This window comes from Lissotriton helveticus, chromosome 8 (genome assembly GCF_964261635.1).
Source record: "Lissotriton helveticus chromosome 8, aLisHel1.1, whole genome shotgun sequence".
Classification (NCBI taxonomy): domain Eukaryota; kingdom Metazoa; phylum Chordata; class Amphibia; order Caudata; family Salamandridae; genus Lissotriton; species Lissotriton helveticus.
In genome coordinates this window covers 1,144,223,065-1,144,243,368 of record NC_136069.1, presented here as the reverse complement: position 1 = coordinate 1,144,243,368, position 20,304 = coordinate 1,144,223,065, and positions in this window count along the sequence as shown.

Here is a 20,304-nt window from a genome sequence, read left to right as displayed (position 1 = left end):
TGGTGAGGTAGAGAGAAAACTGGGACCCGGAGGTCATTGCAGGTATCACATAAAAAAGAAAAAAGGCCAATCCCATGCCAGAGAGAAGAATAAGGCATTTGTATTATAGCCTACAACTCTTGGGAAGGAGGTGGGTTTGGGGGCCATATTGTGGCAGGAAGGGGCAGGTGAAACAGAATGGATAGGGATACCTGAAGAACATCTATACACAGTTTCTGGTAAAGTACAGAAGCAGGGATGTTGTTCCCGTTGAGCTATCAATTAGTGTCACTGTGTTGTCAGTGGACTCAACAGTCGCCCCTGGGGTGGTTACATCTCCTGCCAATTTCGTAAAAACTTGTTTAGAGTATGGGGGTGAAAAGGTGAATATCTGTACTCTACTCCTATTTAGAACCCAAAATATGTAACTTTACCAACATGGTCAATAATGATGACATCTAACTTATTACTGCTACCCTGGTTTTTAGTAGTAGATCTGGACTTGTCTCTTTATTGAGATACCGTCCCTTCTGGGATCCAGTCTCACCCTACACACATTGCCTTGGTGGATGATGATTGTGTGGACCTCAGATGCAGTTGGGTTTTCTGGATGACAACCTTCTCAATTAGGATCTGATGAAGTGTCTACAGCTGTTTCTTCCAGTAATTCTAGAAACCATTCCAGATCACCGGTCTCTTTGAATTCATTTCCCCTCCTACCCTTTGTGGCATGCACGGCTGCTAGTTCCAGCAGACCAGATCATAGCTCATGTTTCCTAAAAAGTGGTGGGACAACAAGGGGTTTCGTACGCTTCATGTTTGTGTCTCCTATAGACTTCTGTATGACCCATACTTACTAGGAGCTATGATAATTTTCTTGGCTTGTTGGTGGCACACGAGGCATGGGATGATAGGTGTAGCTGAGTTTTTTTTCAGTGTCTCAAGAGAAAGCATTGAACTCTTTGTAACCCCAAGGGGGCAAGAATCCCAGGCTCAAAATCTCAGACAGGAAGAGTGTAATAGAAGCCATCATGAACACTTTAGCAGCTTTTTCCTTTAACCAAAATATTGGAATATTGTCTTGCCTGCTTCTGACTTCTGGATCCCAATCCAGGGCTTCACTTGAGTAGCCGTTGACTCTTGACTGCCTTCCCGCAACCTGTCTGTTGAATCTAGACATTTTTGGAACATGGTGATATATGATCGCATGGACCTAATTTCATTTGACATTTCAGTCGTGGAATTTTCAATGGCCTTTATGAAGAGTTTGATCAATATTAGCTCAGTCCTAAAAGACTCTGTGGTAACTGTAAACATTGTTGAAGGTTGCTGCAAAGAGGCTCTTTGTATGTCACTAATAGCCTCTGAAAAGACTAGTTGTCAGAAGGACTTGGATCTCGGCATTGGCTAAATACTGCCTAATGTGTCAGGTAGGAATCAAAGGTGTATTAGTGCATACAATACTTCAAGCCTTGACAATAAGAAATGGCTATGAGCCCAGAGCAAGTAAGTTCTATAGTGACAAATGGTGTTGTAGAAAGTTCAGGACTATAGTCCGCCATCAGAACAGCGGCACAGTAAAAGAGAAGCACCAGCGTGCATCTACTTCACAAATAAGAAGAAATGATTATTGTGCCTCACACGAACATAGCAGGAATATTGGATTCACCCTTCATGCGGTGCGGGGAGCAGTAAGACTGCCAAGTGCGTCCATATCTTTATACATCAGAAAGCAGTGGTAGGGTACGTTTTTAGTGGTAGCCAAGAAGCACAGTCCCTGCAATGGGTAGGTGGGGTGCACACACATTGAATAGTAAGGTCCCAACATTGTTAGAGTGGGGTCATCATGCCCAGCATGTGTAATCCAATTGGCTATAAGAAACACTAAACAACTTGAAGGTCTGGAGTGAAGCTGAGTCTGCTAGGTCCTCAAAAAAAAAAAAAATAGACTGAACATGCATTGAGCCAGCCCACAGATGATCAGAGGACACTGTGGAATAGACTTAGATTAAAGTCCTATCAGCCCACCCTCATGGCGGAGCATCGTCATTTAGGACATCCGGAACCAAACCGGTGTCTCCATGCCCAGATGTATTGGCTAGATACCACACGATTTAGGGTTCAAAGTTGATGAAAGTGTCCTCGCCATTAGCGGTGCTGGTATAATGCAGTGCAGTGTGAATATAGTGAGTGAAGTTAAAATGACGGTCAAGGCAAAAAAAATTTTTATTCGTATTCACCTGGACGTCACATTAAAAAGGGTGAAAGAACAGTGTGAAAAAATCACTGTAATCTTTGCTTAAAGGTGAAAAGGGGCCAACATGTTTCTGCCATAAGGTGAAAGTACACCGGCATTCTTCAGGGCCAATGATGTATGCTACTGCAAAGATACACTCTAGATTTGAGTGACATAAAGAGTGAAATGTCACTCAAATCTAGAGTGTATCTTTGCAGTAGCAGGCGGGCCCCAGAGCCAAATTTCGGGGGGGCTGAAAAATATTTCGGGGGGGGCTAGTTCTTCCAACCATAGACAGAGTGACTTAAATAAGGGGTGAAAACACGACAAACACCTAATCTATAAGTAAATGGTCTTTAAAGACCTGTTAAGTACTTGGGTGCGGCTGCAATTAGAGCGTCGCCAGCCCACAAATCTGTGTCAGCCCGGGCTGACAAACACGACGGGGGGGGGCTGAAGCCCCGTGAGCCCAATGGGTGTTGCGCACCTGAACAGGAGAGAGTGTTGTTCTGCTCTCCCATTTGGGCTCAGGGCTGGAGTTCGGGAGTTCACACAGATTGGGCTCTAGACATGGCCCAGGACTACAGGGGCATAGGAAGGTGGATGTGGGCCACCCCAGGTGTCATCACTGGGCAGCGGGGGGGGGGGGGGGGTGACAAAATGCCAAAATATTATTTTAAACACATTTTTGTCATTTTGTCATGCCGGGGGTGACAAAAAATGTTCCGCACCAGGTACCACCTAACCTTGCTACGCCACTGTGGACTGTTCTTCCTCTAGGTGAGGGAGTCTGGTGAGAACCCTGCCTGCCCTGAACCACAGCCTCTGGCCCTCGGATCTAAATATGGCCCGGTGCGTCCTCACAGCCCGCCTTGATTGCGGGGATGGGGTTAGGAAGAGGTGGAAGGGGAAGGCTGATTGGGGCCGCATAGCATGTTCTCCTGTGGGGGCCCTGTTTCCGGGCAGGTGCCCAGGCTGTGCTTGTGCCCTTAGCCCCGCCCCCACGGTGATTTCAGCAGCTGCACATACCCAGTGAAACCAGGCCCGGTGTCTCCAGGCCTTTAATTATTGCAAGGCTTGGCATTATCAGACCCGGTAGTTCTCGTCCCACAGACACTTGTCATGAGTGCCAGAATCGATTTATGCATCACTTCAGCTTGTTTGCAACCCCGAACCCAATAAACCTCACATGGGGTGTTTAAATAGCGCTGTTGCAGGCACATGTGCGAGATGGCAGAGGAGCGTTCGGGGTTTGGGGTTGCAGCTACCATAATAAGCAACATCTCAAAGGGTCAAGAGCCCCCAGGGCCGTCTGGAGTCACCTGAACAATCACCTAGCACAACTTCCAACACTAGTGTGCATTCCGGTCATGGGAAATGCAGTGTCTTGTTCGTTGCTTATGTGCAGGCCTCTCTGGGATGCAGGGGTGGGTGGGGCTCTGCCATTCTAGCATTTCTGCTGCTGCACAGAAATGCGCTTGCCCGAGGCCACGCAGTGGCCATCAGGAGGGCGGGCTCCTAGTCGCGTAGGGTTGCCCCTGCCCCCCCCCCTTTTGGCCAGCCACTCCTCGCCGGGCAGGAAGCGCCCAGTAGGAGGCGGGCCGCTGACGCACGTCCGGGGCGGCTAGGAGGAGCCTCGGGGGGTATTTGACCCCTGGGCACCATCTTGGAGCCCTCTTTGCCGCTCCGGACGTCGCGCTACACGTCGGGACACTCTTTCCACACTGTGTAGGCCATTCTGAGCGTGTACGGGACTCCATACATCATTATCTCGAAACAAGATAGTGCGACTGTCAGAACAGATGTACGTGGACCACAACAGTGCAGTCAGTGTGCCAAGGGTGTCAATCTAAGTCACTTCCCATGTATTTAGCGTCTTTTGGGTTGTTCTAATAGAGTGGAGCAGGCACTCCGCAGAATTAGACGTCTAAGTGTGCTAGGGGGAGCCCCGAGCGAGGTGTGACTCTTTAATGGCTATGTGGAAATTTATTGGCACCTTAATATGATACATATGGCAGATTTGCTGAGGTGCTTACTCCTGTGTCGCTCAATTGGGAGGGGTCCTCAATTTTTGGGTCTTATCTTACTGTACTGTCATGCCAAGGTATGACTGTAGGGTAGTCCGCTAGGATGTGCCAAAGTTAGGATATTTGGCTAATTCTAGGTCTAGCCCTAGGCTAATAGGTCCATATACCCCCTTACGCATATTGACCTCCGGGGGCCCTCCCAAGAGGCATGGTTAGTCTTGTTCGTGATCTTCCCTGAACTTCCTTGGGACCTGCAGTTTGTAGCTCTACCATGAGAAGATAAGGTCACATGACAATAGTCATTTTCTCTGCCATATACCGTTGTTGTCTGCCTGTGCTTCCAAGGCTCCGGTTCTTGGAAGACAGCCTACCCGCTGAGCCATCAGATCAGGAGCTCCTGCTGCCTTTCAGTAGTTGGTAGGGTCTTCAGCCGGTAGTGTTACACTCATTCCACGTTTGCAGTAACCTTCAGATTCTCTGTACTCCGCCTTAGGTGAGAAGTTGACCGGAGGTTTGATATCGCCAATATTGGGAGTACCTGCGTTCAGCATATTAATCCCTTATGGCGGAGGTCGTAAGTCAACTTTTAGACAAGCTATTCTTAGATAGCATGGTCTAAGCAGCCTCCAGGCTACTAGGGGGTATGTGATACCAGCGGTTTACTTTTGCACTCCTGTATAAAAATGTAAGTCCACCCGCAAGTTATACTAAGTATGCATTGCGCACTGAAATATCCCTCTGTACTTGCACAAGCGTCCACATAAGCTCAGTTTTCAGTTGAATTTTGAACTACACTTCGGCAGAAGTTATACAATACTGGGTGTAGTATGCTGTTGCTTTGTGTGCAGCTGTGGTGGGTGTCCGTGTCATGCGCTGGTTCTCCTATTGTTTTTTAGGGAGCGATATCAGCAGGGGAGGTCCCCTTAGCGCTTGGGCTCTTGCCAGGGGTATTACCTCTAGAACCTGGGTTAGTCTACACTATTGCTGTAGAGGGATTCCTTCCCTGGGGTATTTGCTGACTAATTTCAGTGGGCTTGTGGTGTCAGCGGGCGTGTCAGGTTGCAGGTCTGGTTCTTACGGGGGCACTTGGTTTCTGTCCCAGCAATCCCTTGGTGGTGGTCTTATGTCATACTTACAGACTAGCTATCTACAGGTAGCGTGGCCTAAGCTGCTTCCAGACTAAACCCGAGAGGGCAGGTGTTGCCTGCTGCTAATACCTGTTCAATCCGGTATTGGCATATGCAAAGTCATCGCCCAAGTTATATAGTATATATGTATTTATCCCTTCAATGCCCCTGTGCTCTTTCAAGTATAGCTGCACAAGCATCATTGTAAGCACACTTTCTCCATGTTATGCGGACAACGGCGTACAGCAGGAGTTGTAACTTGTTGGGTATAGCCTGCTGACGTGTGTTGTGAAAGGGTGTGGTAGAGTTGCTGGGCATGTGCTGGAACGCCTATTCGATTCGAAGCACCTTCAGTAGTAGGGGCCCCTCCTCATCACTTTGTCATTCACCTGGTAGTATGACTTCAGGTAACCGGGTTTGGTTATACTATGGTTGCAAAGCATTAAGACCCGGGGTATCTGCAGATCAGGGGCAGAGGGGCCTGGGTTACTTCAGGCATGTAATGTTCATGTCTGGATCAGGTCGCTTCGAGGTGGAAAGGGTCCACCGCTCACCTGTCATTTTGTCTTGTTCCTTGGACCGTCAAAATGTCTGCAGAGCAAGAGTTGCAGGTTCCCAATAAAGCAAAGTGGTGGGGGGCCGTGAAAAGATTCACACAGCGGAGGGGCCTGGGTTTCATCAACCACGAGATGATTCAGGACAAGGTCAAGGTTTACTTGGAGGAGGATGGTGTTCATCTCACGCTGTGGGCTAAGACCTGTTCCTCCTAGACCTTAAAGAAGCACTTTTGAGCTAAGGTTGCAGGTAATGAGTAGTAGCAGTGGTGGGGGGCCCGTGCGGCAGCGGGTACCACCGCACGGGCTGTGGCGGAGTTACTGGGCGATCCGGAAGAAGAGAGGTGCAAACACTGTACTTCTGCGGGCACATAGGGGTGCCAGAGCCTAACCTGTCACCTCATGGGAGGCGCAGGAACTCGTGTCGGCGCCCCAGTAGTCCTTCGGGCGGTTGTGGGCCTGTGCAGCCGGGGGTTTGCCTAGTCACGCCCTGCAAGGGGCGTGTGTAGTATAATTATAATTGTGTAGCAGTTGGGTGGTTCGCCACTATGCTGATTGGCTCAACAGGCGGGCAGGTGGCGAGAATGCGGCCTGCCCTTTGATCGCCCGTAAGATAACCCACCATCATTACATATGTTGTATGTAATAAACCTGCAGCAAATTTTCCCAAACTTAACACTTGTGTCTGTGTGTTATTTGCGGGTTTGGGCATCACGGGGGCGGGGGGTCCTGTGGCCCTGAAGTGACTATGTTTCATGCACCCATACACACAATGTAGGGCTGTGTCAGAGCCTCGATGCCTGCGACGGAAAAGAAATGAGACACCAGTTCAGTAGTGAGTTATAGAGACGTCTTCCACGCAGTTAGGCCATGGCTTAGAATTTTTTTTTTTTGCAGCACCGTTACAGCTTTCAAATGTTTACTTCCTCGTCGGGCTGCTTGTTTTATAATTGCGGCCACTATTCCTTGTCATATGGAAATGTTGAACACTTTTGTAGCTTGAGGTATCAGTGATCGAAATAATTCTTTAATCGACTTTACTGCACGATGGTACGTAGGGATGCTCATGGATTTTATCTATACTGCAGATTTAATATAACTTGAAATAGGCTAATTGGCATCAGTTCCATAGGGAATAAAAAAGCAGCTGGAGCTGGGTAAATTATGTGTGTTTGGATTGCTTGTTAAATTGTGATGTATTTTGGATATTTCTCCCTTAAAGAATGAAATACTACTATTGTACAGCTGGGTTGATGGTATAGGTTTATTTATCTGGTTGTTTGGTGAGGGAAACGGCAGTAACCACATTTGCCTTTTCCACGTAAGCTGAACGCCGCTTGCCTTAACCACACATATGCCATAACTACGCAATGAAATGCGTTGTAAAGGTTTGCATGGTAAAGGCATGCGCTGTGAATGAATGCGTGGTTAAGAGACGCTTTTTTAGTTGTGACCATATTGTTGAAGCGCGCATGCTTAAGAGACATTCTTAGTTGTGACCCTGTTGTTGAAGCATGCGTGATTTAGTCATGCATGCTTAAGACACATTCTTAGTTGTGACCGTGTTGTTGAAGCATGCGTGATTTAGCCATGCATGCTTAAGACGCATTCTTAGTTGTGACCGTGTTGTTGAAGCATGCGTAATTTAGCCATGCATGCAAAAGACGCATTCTTAGTTGTGACCGTGTTGTTGAAGCTTGCGTGATTTAGCCATGCATGCTTAAGACGCATTCTTAGTTGTGACCGTGTTGTTGAAGCATGCGTAATTTAGCCATGCATGCATAAGACGCATTCTTAGTTGTGACCGTGTTGTTGAAGCATGCATGATTTAGCCATGCATGCATAAGACGCATTCTTAGTTGTGACCGTGTTGTTGAAGCATGCATGATTTAGCCATGCAGGCTTAAGACGCATTCTTAGTTGTGACCGTGTTGTTGAAGCATTCGTGATTTAGCCATGCAGGCTTAAGGCGCATTCTTAGTTGTGACCGTGTTGTTGAAGCATGCGTGATTTAGCCATGCATGCTTAAGACGCATTCTTAGTTGTGACCGTGTTGTTGAAGCATGCGTGATTTAGCCATGCAGGCTTAAGACACATTCTTAGTTGTGACTGTGTTGTTGAAGCATGCGTGATTTAGCCATGTATCCTTAAGACGCATTCTTAGTTGTGACTGCGTTGTTCAAACATGTGTGGTTTAGCCATGCTTGTTTCTGTCATACAACAGTTTGGGGAAGATCTTGAAGAGTTTACCTATTTGATCGGAGGACGTTTATAGGCGCTGGATATAAAAACTCTTCTAAACTCTGTTAATAGCTTTACAGTAGTCTCTCCTGTGGAGTTTACATTGGATTTTGTCCAATTCTACCTTGGGTTTCCTCCATACTTATGCAAGGTTGCAACCTATTTTTTTTTTATTTCTGCTAGTTCGGTGTTGAACCATTTGTTTGTTGATTTTTTTTGACTGATTTGCTATATCTCCAGGGAATAGGGACACGTTTATTAAATGTTGTAGCAATGTTGTCCTGAGTTGTTTGACTATTATGTCAGGTGAGTGAATAAAAAATTAAGGTCAACGTTCCTGGATTCTAGAATATGTTAGATTAAATCCTGAGTTGCTAACCTTATTTATTAGTTGGGCTTGGATTTTTGATGAGGAATCTGAGTGATACTGTATTACGTAGTAGCTAGGAATCTGGATTTGAGCTTGTACCAGAGTAGGATCTGCCCAAGCTACTGTGGTGATGTTAATGTTTAACACAGTAAAGTTCAATTAAAATTTTGGATCAGGTGTGTAGCCAGTCTTTGCAGATAAATAGCTCTCTCTCTTCTTCCCCTTTCCTTGTTTCTATATTTTTGAAAATCATATTAATGTATGGGACGATAAGTTCTTCGAATTCTAGGAGGTTTTTCAAAGCTAACGGGGAATTAATGGTTCCTACTTTAAGTTGGATTTTGTGGACACTTATGTTGATCATACAGGGTACTAGATGGGTATGGTAGGAAAGGAATCCAAACACAAATGGTGGTAGTATAATGTATCAGACTGCTGATAGATGGTTTAGGGCCTGCTTTCCAAAGGCCTCAAACCATCCAGTGCCACTAAGTGATTGCCAAAGTTTGAAAGTCATGCCCTGAGGACAGGGTCCCAGAAATGTCAAGCCAGTGAGATGGTGTTTTGGTACCATAAATGAAGATCTTGTCTGAGCCAGAGTCGTAAGTTCCTCCAGGGTGGGAAGATCACACGCCCCACGGGCTGGGTGACAGCACTCACAACTGGGATCCTGGATAACACCAAAGTCTTGATGATAGATGAGTAGCAGCAGTTGAGGTTGCATCAGTGGGAAGAGTAGGTAACATTATGGACACAGGATAGCAGTCACCGAGTACTCATGTGATACTGAATAGCAGCATCCCAGATTGCCAATCCCGACCCAGATAATCAATGCTAAGAAAGCAGGGGCGGCCTTAAGCATGTGCAAGCTGTGCACCTGCACAGGGCCAACAAACTCCAGGGGCCACCAAACTCCAGGGGCCACCATGTGGCGGCCCCTGGCAGGGATTTGGCGGCCTCCGGTTCTGTTCCGCTTCCAAAAACCCTGACCTCCCCCTCTTCACTGGCTTCCGCTCTCCGCCCCGCCCGGACCGCCTCTTCCGGGGCCCCCTACCTACGCTCCCTGCCCAGGGCCGCCATGAGCCTAGAGCCACCCTTGAAGAAAGGCAAACTACCTGAAATCTTGCAGGATATATGGCCACATGAGCTTCAGCCCTCATTTGATAGCTTAAAGATGAATGTTGATTAGGAAGCATCGGTCAGTTTCTAGATGAGCAGAAGGAACATGTGGCCCCGTCTCACTTGCTTCTTGATGTCGCAAGAGTTTCTTTAGTAGTAGGTGAGAAATTGCCACGCCTTTCCAGACAATGACTATTTTCAGGCTGCCCCATGATCCCATGAAGCTCAAAGGTGCATGAAAGATGCTTGCCCAGAAAGCTAGTTGATGAGGCCAGAATAAGTAACGAACAGGAAAGACTGCCAGTCAGCCAACCATGTAGAGACCAAAAATGGTGCCAGTTAATCAGCCATATTGATAACCAGATTGATCATCTTATTTCTGGGAATACCCCTCAAGGGTGTCATGTCAGTTGGAGCTTGCTGACAGGAGTCCAGGACCTTTTACAGAAAGGAAAAATTGATTTGTTACCTCGTACACAGTGAACAAACTAAATAAATATACATTATCCATTTCTGCTCATTTGGAAAAGTTATGTCTGAGCTGAACCCGATGGATGTCAACAAACGTATCTATCATACTTTCAAGATATATTGTTGCAAGCAGTCATCGCCTTGACCAGAATAGGAGAATTTCTTGTGCCCCTGAATTTGCAGGACAAATACTATCTTTCCTAAAATCATGTAAACTTCTAGCAGTTCCAAATATTCACAGCGGGACAACACCAATTCCGTTTCTCTGTGCTCCCTTTCCAAGAAACAACAAGCCGCACCTCAGTTGAACCTGTGATGCAGTGATCAATGGGGCTGGATTCTGAAAAAGAGCAGCAAAATCTTTCAGGTTCTTTTGGATATACAGTTGACCCCAACTCGAGTTTGGCCTTATGTGTAAGGCTTTATGGTGGCCTACCCAATGGGAACTCCATGCATTCACCGACATTTGAATATCTCCTCATTGAGAGGGTTATATCTTGGTATTTTAGCGAGTCACTCCTGCTGGACCTGCTGAGAAAGGACAAGCCACCCTTCATTCAAACCAGAAAAAACATATTCATTCACCACTTTTGAAAAAGTAGGACACAGATCAATCCAAATATGTAATAATTATTCAGGAACATTACTCTCCCCCCCCCCCCCTCAGCAGTGATGGATCAAGCCCTGATCTTTGGACTGGGTAAGAGTGGTCTGCTTAATTCAGGCACTCTGTTCATCACCACCCCCTTTTCTGAATCATTTTGTCCACCATAAGCGTGGAAGGGTATACTCAGATGTGAGTCCCTTGCTCATTGCACCATCAGGATTCAAGCAAGCCGGGCCGACGACGCCTGAAATGGCAGAAACCGGTCCCCGGAAGTTTGTTTCCTTCCCAGTATAAGAATTGGCTTGGTAGTTTGGTTTGCCCTGTTCCCATCATGCACTGGGACAGGAACAGACTAATTTGCATATAGCCAAGTTCTGAGCTGGGATGGTGCAGTGAGCTAAAAAACGGTGATGGATAAAGCCCTGATCTTTGGACTGGGTAAGAGTGGTCTGCTTAATTCAGGCACAATGTTCATCACCACCCCCTTTTCTGAATCATTTTGTCCACCATAAGCGTGGAAGGGTATACTCAGATGTGAGTCCCTTGCTCATTGCACCATCAGGATTCAAGCAAGCCGGGCCGACGACGCCTGAAATGGCAGAAAACGGTCCCCGGAAGCTTGTTTCCTTCCCAGTATAAGAATTGGCTTGGTAGTTTGGTTTGCCCTGTTCCCATCATGCACTGGGACAGGAACAGACTAATTTGCATATAGCCAAGTTCTGAGCTGGGATGGTGCAGTGAGCTAAAAAACGGTGATGGATCAAGCCCTGATCTTTGGACTGGGTAAGAGTGGTCTGCTTAATTCAGGCACTCTGTTCATCACCACCCCCTTTTCTGAATCATTTTGTCCACCATAAGCGTGGAAGGGTATACTCAGATGTGAGTCCCTTGCTCATTGCACCATCAGGATTCAAGCAAGCCGGGCCGACGACGCCTGAAATGGCAGAAACCGGTCCCCGGAAGCTTGTTTCCTTCCCAGTATAAGAATTGGATTGGTAGTTTGGTTTGCCCTGTTCCCATCATGCACTGGGACAGGAACAGACTAATTTGCATATAGCCAAGTTCTGAGCTGGGATGGTGCAGTGAGCTAAAAAACGGTGATGGATCAAGGCCTGATCTTTGTACTGGGTAAGAGTGGTCTGCTTAATTCAGGCACTCTGTTCATCACCACCCCCTTTTCTGAATCATTTTGTCCACCATAAGCGTGGAAGGGTATACTCAGATGTGAGTCCCTTGCTCATTGCACCATCAGGATTCAAGCAAGCCGGGCCGACGACGCCTGAAATGGCAGAAACCGGTCCCCGGAAGCTTGTTTCCTTCCCAGTATAAGAATTGGCTTGGTAGTTTGGTTTGCCCTGTTCCCATCATGCACTGGGACAGGAACAGACTAATTTGCATATAGCCAAGTTCTGAGCTGGGATGGTGCAGTGAGCTAAAAAACGGTGATGGATCTAGCCCTGATCTTTGGACTGGGTAAGAGTGGTCTGCTTAATTCAGGCACTCTGTTCATCACCACCCCCTTTTCTGAATCATTTTGTCCACCATAAGCGTGGAAGGGTATACTCAGATGTGAGTCCCTTGCTCATTGCACCATCAGGATTCAAGCAAGCCGGGCCGACGACGCCTGAAATGGCAGAAACCGGTCCCCGGAAGCTTGTTTCCTTCCCAGTATAAGAATTGGCTTGGTAGTTTGGTTTGCCCTGTTCCCATCATGCACTGGGACAGGAACAGACTAATTTGCATATAGCCAAGTTCTGAGCTGGGATGGTGCAGTGAGCTAAAAAACGGTGATGGATCAAGCCCTGATCTTTGGACTGGGTAAGAGTGGTCTGCTTAATTCAGGCACTCTGTTCATCACCACCCCCTTTTCTGAACCCAACTCGAGTTTGGCCTTATGTGTAGGGCTTTATGGTGGCCTGCCCAATGGGAACTCCATGCATTCACCGACATTTGAATATCTCCTCATTGAGAGGGTTATATCTTGGTATTTTAGCAAGTCACTCCTGCTGGACCTGCTGAGAAAGGACAAGCCACCCTTCATTCAAACCAGAAAAAACATATTCATTCACCACTTTTGAAAAAGTAGGACACAGATCAATCCAAATATGTAATAATTATACAGGAACATTACTCTCCCCCCCCCTCAGCAGCATTGTCATATTTAAATCCATCTAAAAACGTAGAGTTGGTAGAGCTGGGCACGAGAACAGTGGTCATAGGTGTGCCTCTATTTCAAGAGTGTCTGCCAATATTTTTGAGCTCCATCAATGTGTTGGGTTTCCTATATTGCTGAATAACTGAAACGACCATAAACGCTAAATTACACAACGGGACCTTAAAGTTGGGGCAGGAGGTGCAGAGTTGAGGGTCAGTTAAAACAGCCTGCTACTGATGGACTTTCTAGAAGCCTAAAGGGGAGAACCACAAAGACATTAAACGTGGACCTGATTATCTTGGTGCCCAACAATGGTACACAGCAATTGCGATGACCAATGAGTTATGTTGCAGGAATTGGAGTCCTCTCGTAGTCTTGATCCAGTGGTTGGGGAAGCAGATAATGCTATGGGCAGTAACGCTGATGGCTGGCATGTGGTGCAACTTAGCAACTGAGAAGTGTTGCATTTTCTACATGGCCTTTGGATGAGCCTACAGTGGTTGCCTAGCACAGAAATACAATGAGGGTGACAAGGCAAATAGGAGCGTGCATGGTATGACAGATTTATCATACATCTATACAAAATGCGAATGTTCTCACCATGTGCTTGAGTCTCACTAAGACTTTGAGTATTGATGTGCTGCCCTCTAACTTCTACTAGGCCTACTCCGAATTGCTGCCAATGATACTTTGGTAAGTGATTCAGGAGGTCCTGGAACTGAGGTCCTTAAGCATGGTGTAGAGTAATTTATATAACTGTCATCGTATCTCAATACACAATTATGCCCACAGCCTCATACAGTCCTTTATTGATAATTCACGCAGACACTAACATCATTAGTACGCAGATTATTCTGTGCAGCTGGATTTGTCCGTGACACGATAACAAGAGGCGAAGGTGGGTACAGTGAGGGTACAAGTTGGAGGGGGCAGGCACACCTTAAAAAGCTGTTGTAGCACACAAGCTCTTCAGGGGCTTTTCTGTTCTTTGTTAAAATTCACTTTTAGGCTAAATTCCTGTTCTGACCCATCTGCTTTTGCCACTAGTTCTTAGGACAGGACAGCTCTGGACAGCATGCTGCCACTCTACAGCCAAGTGTGGCCTCTCTGAAAAAAGTAGAATGGGCCACTAAACATTGCCCAAATAGCCAACTAGAAAGATGAAGGGGCTAAGATCCCAGATAATACATCAAACACTCTTCCCCTGAAAGTATACACCAGTGTGCACTACAGTGCTGAATGGATTATGTATTTCTGCAAGGCTATCATTTTCTGTCAGGAAGTCAAAATCTTTGGCTATAAGTATCCGATGAATGCAGAGTCATCGCTCATATGAGAAGTATGTAACTCCATGCATGGAGATCCACACAGAGATGGCAGGCTAGCTACATGTTGGAGGTATTGGAGGAAGCTGAAACCAGACCTCTTTCAAGAAGAGGATGAGACATGTAGTAGGTTATGTAACTGATTAATTAAGGATTCATAAAGCCTTTTATAGTCTGATTGGCTGCTCTTTTATGTACTAAGATTAAGTAGTTGTGAGCTGCTCTATGAGAAAAGAGGAGCTGGTGCTTGAGGGAGCTACCTACAGATTAGCACCGCTGAGCCTCAGCCCAGGGAAGCCAGGTGTGGGTGGCTGAAAACAACCCTCACTCTTTGGAGAAGTGTGGCTCAATGGTTAGAGCGGCAGACCCTGATGCAGAGGTCTGGCCCGGGACCAGGGTTCAATTCCCGCCTCGACGGGTTTTGGGCTCAATTTCCTCGGACCTGATAATTCTCGCATCTGTGCCTATTCTAACCATGGGTCCCACGCTGCGACTCTGGGCAATAGCTTGCTTAATCTCCACAACGGCCCCAACAGTGCTGGGATGCCTGGCTTCACCTTGGGGGTGCCCAGGAGTGGGCATTTCACAGGGAAAAGCCAGGAAGGGTTCCACAGCGGTATGCGTACAGCACCAAGACACTCATGAGTATAAGTGCGCTTTACAAGTACGAATCATTTCATTTCATTTTTGGGGAAGGCCCTGACAGACCCAGTGCCTCTACCCAGAGGAAGAACTCGATACAAGATGGACCAAGTGCTGGATGGGGAGGCACTTATGCCCCAATGAACCACTGACCAGAAGACTCTTGAGGCTCTCCAAGTGAGTAACCAATAATTGCAAGGTGCAAAAATAGGCAGAGGATTGAGAGGAGGTGTCCGACCCCGACCCGCCAATGTATTTTGAGTATGCAATAAGAGTGTAATGTGCAGCAAGTTACCACTTGGTCTACTACAGAAGAACTTTTTGTCCCGCAGCAGATGGCAGACAGGATCTGCTCTTGGGTGTTGGTCCACAGCTGTTACAAAGAGCCTTGCGCTTCCCAATCAGGAACTTCAGGTATACTCAGACACTTTTGTGGGCTCGAGAGGGACTTGGATGACCTCTGACCTTCCTTTATGATGTAGTTGCCACTTACCTATTTTTTGTGCTTCCACCCAAGAACAGATATTGGACACTCTCTGATGTGCAGTACCAAGGAGAAAGCAGGTTCCCCTTCCCATCCTGTGCTGGAGAAGAGAAGGAAATTGTGTTACTATTTGTATGCACATTCACACGTGTGTGAGAGAGCCACAATGGCTTGAAGTGTGTGAGATGCACCATGATTATGCACTCCTAAGGGAGTGGGGATGTATTTGCTTTGCCAAAGGGGTGTGGGTGTGTCCCTGTCTTGACCTGGGTTTTAAATAAATTTACCAGATTACAGCAGTCAGCCAGCTGTGAATGTGCGGTTTCATCTTCCTTCTGCGAGGAACATAGAAGGATTCCTAGACCTGCTGAGCAGGAGGAAAGCACAGTGGATGTTTGAAAATACAGTATTTATGTGTTGTATGCAGAGATACTAGACCAGGCTGAGAACCTTTTTATATATCTATTTTTGGGATACTCAGACACCAACCCGCAAGGTTGGTGTCTGAGTATCTCAAAAATAGATATATACTATCCAAGAGGCCTATGTAGAGCCTAATCGGTGAGAAACCAGGGTTACATCAGGGGCGGCTGGTGGATTTTGAAAGTGGTGGGGCGAAAACTATACTGTAGTGTAAGAAGCGAGCGAGCGAAGCGAGCGAGCCCGAACTGCCAAAGGAGGGTGCGGGGGGGATTCCCCCAGCAAGAATTTTTTTTGAAAAATGGGTTCAAATGGTGGGTTTTACAACACATATTTACTGCAAATTGTTGCAAACACGGGGTACAAATATAGCATTTTAAAGCACAAGTGAGAAGAAAACATTAGAAACATATAAAAAATGTGCCCAATCCTCTAACTGGTCTGCTTGCAAAATGATCCCCAAGCCAAGCACACAACCACTGGAAACAGGCCCTCTAAGTGTTTTCTACCTGTAACACAGCTCTGCCTCTTTACTGTATTGGATGATGAAGTCATCAAGGCTCACACCATTGGTAACATTGCAAGTACTTTAAAAATTAGATTGCTAAAGAGATCCATCCCAGGACTGCAGTTCATCCTTGATTTTTTTAAGATTAGACGGACAAACTGAAATTGTATTCCAGCAAACTGTGTTTAGTTTGTAAAATATAACATTTATATACCATAAATGAACACAGACAGAAGGTTCACATAACATAAATTGAGGTGCAAAACATACAAACCTGACAACTTGATTTTGGGTGGATAGCAGAGATATAGTGAAAGTAACAGATATGGTTTATAAAATGACAATGGAGAAAAGGGAGTTAACAAAAGAAGTTTAATTTTTAAATTAAAACTTAAATAATAAAACATATATAAATGTAGAGCATAACAATAAATAAAATAAAATCAGTGAACAAAGTAGTTTGCATTTAGGGCCTCATTTATGAGGTTTTGCTGTAGGGCAGCACAGCAGGCATTCCTGTTGCTCTGCCCTACGGCAAAAAAAGGGGCATGAATGCACAGTATCTATCAGATACAGTGCATTCCTGTCTTTTTCCCCTGCACCGGCACACAATGAGCTGCTGTGCCCCAATGCAGGCACCATTGCACCATGGTGCAAGGGTGCCTGCATTGCGGGCAATCACATGAGGCTTTTTCCTCTTTCTCTGTGTGCTGCAGAAGGCAACACACATAGAAAAAGGAAAAACGAGGGGGAAATAAAGATATTTCTCCATGCTGTGCTTTTGGCTCCCTTACGCCTCCCCTGGGGAGGTCTTTGTTTTTGGCGCTGCCTCACATTACAGATTTCTCAAAAATCTGGGGTAATGTCAAAAAGCCATGGATGTTGCTAGGAACACCCCCAGCACCACTCAGTGCATGCAGAAAACTGTTTTAAATGGACCATATTTACGAGGCAGCCTTAATCCAAATAAAGTGGCTTAGTGCTGCCTCGTACATATGGAGTAGGCTCCTGGAATTTCTATGATCTCCACAGAAACACTGCAAATCCTGTATCTGCACAGCCACTTTCCAGTTAAGTTGAGTGGACGACAGGTCTTGTGTGCATGTGAGAGTATGTGTGTGACAAAGCATGCCTATATTTGTGCATGTGAGTGTGTCTGTGTGATCCCATAGCTATGGGTAGAATGATTTTTGGGGGCCGTGGCACACGGAGGCATAATAATTGCCACATCATAGTGTAGTAGTTCAGAACTTACTGAGTTGGGCAACCCAGCCCTTACAGCATCCCGCATACTGACTGGTGGTGGACTGAGGCAATAGATGCAGGGCAGTGGGCCAGCATGGGGAAGGAACAAGCAAGGCCTGGAGCTTTGGGAGCAGGGAGCTTAATTTTCCTCCTGTCTTTCTTCACAACATTCACACTCACATGTACAGCCAATTTCCGATCACCAGAAAACCCTTGTGCAGAATATAAATTTAGTTATGATCGTAGCAATTTTCAGATTCGCAGCTTCTAGCTTAAACCCTCTAGATAGAAACATACTGGTCTCCATGCTTCCTTGAATAAAAGTTGTAGCTCTTAACACCGATTTTTTGCTCATCCATAAAACTGCTAGCAAAGTATTTTTCACAGCTTCAATACAATTATTCCACCTACACAAATCTTGTCTTGTAAAAATTAGTTCATGCTGGAACTTTTGTCTTACTATTCATCACTGCAAGAAAATTTCAAATACCCAACTATACTTGTGTCCAGGACATTGTAGATAATACGTGGATTATTTTAAACTCTTCCTGGATGCCATATTTTATTGCCAAAAACTGTACCTGCTCTATCCTGCTAAACACGTAAGTTGCCGTCAATATATAAATATAAAAAATATTGCACTCAAAAGTTGTTGATATTTATAAGTTAATATTGCCAACAAAACCAAAAATAAAACTCTTTAGTCTGCACACCTCAAGATATGGTCATATTTCCACTGGTTAAATAATCCTATGTGAGCAGCAGCTCACCCACAGACCTCTGCCGCCGGTTCATTAACCTTATGATACACTCCTGGGAGTGGATCCTGTAACCAGTAGATCACCCACAGACCTCTGCAGCAGGTGCATTAACCCTCCATGATCAGTTGATCCCCCACTGACCTCTGCAGCAGGGACATTATCCCTCCGTTACTCTCCGGAGAGTGGACCCTGCGAGCTGCAGAATACACAGACCTCTACGGTAGAGCCGCTGAAACAGGAGTCCATCAGATGCCACCCACTTTACTGGCAGGTTGCAAAGACCAGTCCTGGTACTAGAGCTCAATTGTTAATTTTCCCATATGCGGAGATGTGTGTCGACAATACTTGCACTTCACAAGTCCACATCCATATCCAGCAATACAGTTCAGCTGGTGAATGCACCGGTGCAGAGTTTTGTGAGCTGACTACTGTGCAAAGGTGTGGATTCATGTGAAAATGGAGCATATACCTTCTTTTCATTTCATTTGCTGTGGATCAATCAACACCAGTGCCTAATTTAAACCAGTGGTTTCCAATGTTCAGCACCGGCACTTAATCATCAACATTAGTGCTTTTTATGAGCACCAGTTAAGGACACATTCATTTATTAGTTTATTCATGTATTAGTCAAGTGACTTGCCAATATTGAGTACTCCCACTACATATACATCACTTACCTTTATATACACATTTAAGATTACAGGGTATGATTGCATAGTGCTCAGGCCCATTTTATGATCTCAGTTCTTCCCCGACCACACAGGTGAAACCACCTGCAACCCTCAGTGACAGTTCCCAATCTTTGCTGCTTGGTTAACCGGACACCTGCTAGGAACCTGAGCCTCCCCACCACCACGTATTCAGGGAGGTACCGTACCCCATGCAGTGTAACTGTGATCCTACACTCCCGTCCTGGTGTGTAAAATTGTCAGTATAGCATGAAGCCTGTCTGACAACCTCAGTGCTGTTCTGGAGGTAATACTGCAGAGGTGTGGTAACCTTAAAAAATTAGCAGGTGCCATTGCCTGTGACAGCTACAGCACCCAAAGCAGAGCCTTAAGATGAGGCGGTATGGGTGGGTGGGCACGGCTAGAGCCCTTGGAGGCCCCAGTCTTATTGTCACGGAGACAAAGAGGGATGGCCAAACATGGCAGACATTGATGATTCCTTTGTAGGGTCCAGCATACATAAGATGGTCTTCGCATTTTTTTCACTGCCTGGGAGTGGGATTTGTAATGGAAAGGTCTGACTTCACAGTGAAACTTTTGGGAAGGTCTGGGTCAGTGGAACTGGGTGCCTGAAATTCCTCACTGTATTTTACAGGGGATGGGGATACAACTGCTTGAGGGAGAGATGTATCCAGACTGGTACTACAAGCTCTCAGTATCCACCACGCCGAGTATATCCGCACTAGTGGGTTGGCTTCACAAACGAAGGCTAGTAGGAAGGCTCAGCAGCTATTGCATTGCTATTTATATAGCCCTTCTCATGCCCCTTGTATGCCTAAATCACTTTCTGGGTGGTTCAACTGTATTATTTACATAGCGCTTCTTATGCATTGTGTACATGAAGCGTTCTGCTTTGTATTGGGTTCCTGGAAGCCCTACAGATTGCATGGTTGGCATGGCGTTGTTCATAGGTTGGCTGATTTGTGGAAGCATGGCCCCCTAATGTTGCTCCATGTAAGCACGGGATGTAGCACAGAGGTGAGAATTCATGGCGTCATGCACAGAGGCCCTTACCAGCAGCAGCCAGCCAATGTGGTCTGCTAGGGTATACTGGCTGCTGCTAAGACCTCTGTGCACGATGCCATGAATTCTCATCTCTGTGCTACATCCCGTGCTTACATGGAGCAACATTAGGCAGCCATGCATTTCAGTATATTAAATGAAAAAGGAAGGATTAAAGAAGGAGATGTAGTCCAGTGGCTTTGTCCTAAATGACTTTCATTTGGAATTCCATTCCAACGTGACTAAATGGCGTGAGCCTGGGCGAATTATTTTACACTTTTATACAAAACTCGACCGCTTTAC